The sequence below is a fragment of the Gekko japonicus genome, unplaced genomic scaffold (genome assembly GCF_001447785.1).
Source record: "Gekko japonicus isolate JY-2015 unplaced genomic scaffold, Gekko_japonicus_V1.1 scaffold1052, whole genome shotgun sequence".
Classification (NCBI taxonomy): Eukaryota; Metazoa; Chordata; class Lepidosauria; order Squamata; family Gekkonidae; genus Gekko; species Gekko japonicus.
Window position 1 is genome coordinate 184,466 of NW_015170921.1, and position 1,898 is coordinate 186,363.

The window sequence follows — 1,898 nt, forward strand, 5'->3', positions numbered from 1 at the left end:
TGTGGATCCCTTTATTTTCTATCTCTTCCCATCCATTCTTCATTGGAACAATAAAGCTGCAAGACAGATAAGTATCACCCGTCATCACCCCCACCTGCTAATGCAACCGTGCTTATTTTAGTATTGTAATTCTAAGAAACTTGTTTGAATGTGTGAGTGCATCAGTATTGTTTGTATGAAATATATTTTTAAGTAAAAGAAATTTATTTTAAATGCAACAGCCTCGTTATCCTTCTCTGGTAACCCTTGGTGGGAATAGGACCTTGGTATAAATTGGCAAGAACCCATTTATAAATCGCCAATTGCTGTAAATAAAACAATTTGGCTAACATTTGCTCCACCACTTTGGCGACCCGCCCGTCCAAGCAGCAGGGGCCTCAGACACCTGAACGGGGAGGGAGATTACTTCACCATCCCTACCACAACATTCCTTCTGGATGGATGGCACTCTCCGTCTCTCTGTTCCGCGTTGCCCTATTCCAATCCAGGTCATCATCCCTGGCCTCTTGTTACTGCTTCCTTTTATTCTCTACCCCTGTATCCCAGTGTTCCCTGTGCTCTCCCTGTCTTCCTCCCCTCCTGAGCCCTGCCCCCCTACATAATTGAGGACGCCAACTCCTGGGAGGGGCCGCGGTCTCTGCTACTCCTTCCTGATTTGGGTGTGACACAACAGGACAGCACCATGTGGGGCGCAGCACCCGGGCATGCTGGCGTGCTCTTGCACCAGGCCTGTGGCCCGGCGTGGCAATCATGACTCAGCTGGATGATCCCCCGACAACTCTGCTGTCATCACTGGCCGAGGCTGGCGAGGGGGCCACTGGCAATCTCTCCTCGGCTGCCTTGCCCTGGACTCCCCTAAAGCCCCAGGTAAGTAGAGGAGGGCCCAGGGGCTGCCCTCCTGGCATCAGGAGTGGCCTTGTCGGTGGCACAGGGGGGGGGCAGTGGTCCCGTCATCGAGACATGGACATAGCCTATGACCATTCTAACTTCCTGGATATGCACTACGGTGAGACAGATCCAAGGCAAGTTTCTATGGTGCTGGTATTGCCTCTGAGGGTCAGTTTGATCCCAGCCAGCAGCAGGGTGGGAGGCCATGGGAGGTGCCACCATCCAGGTCCAAGCTGAGCCTCCATGTTACTTTCCCCAGCCTTCACAGACCCTTGTTTCATCATGGCTGCATAGTATCTCATATATACATTGGTTTTCTCAGAAGCAGAGCAGATCTGGAGAGTCGCTATGTACTTTTTTCTTCTTCTCCTGTGTCGCTTTTATTTTTGTGCACTCTTAAACTATTCCTCAGAAGTGCTCAAGGACTGAAAAGGACATAATAAGCCAGTGAAGGAGTGAGAACGCTTGATGTATCCGTTTGTGCCTGAGGTTTAAAATACAGTGAAGAGGCCCGCAAGCTTGTTTTCGCAGAACACTACCGCAATATCCCCTCCTCTCTGAAAAACTTGACAATTCAGAAGGACTTTGGTTCAAAACTGAGTCCACAAGATAACAAAATGGTGAGTGCTTTGTGGGTCACTTGACCAGCCTCTAAGCTGAAGAAAAAGAACAAACTCTTGTCAGTCCAGTCTGCTGGCATTAGTGATGCCAGGTACCATGTATTCACTGTCTTTGGCATGGTAACAGGTTTAAACGTTCTTTCCCAACAACAGCAGGAATTTTTAATTGTAAGCCACCTTGAGTGGGATTCTGAAGAGGCAGCACAGAAATCTCTTGAACAAATCTTTAGTGCCTCACCACCTCCTCACCTGAACCCACAGAGTCTGGCCTGGGCTACTCAGGCAGTAAAATTTGATCCCTCCCCAACAACCTCAGTTCCTGGCCCATTAATGAATTCCTGCTTTTGGAAAACCAGCTCATCATGTGAGAGTCTGGGCTTGAACTTGTCT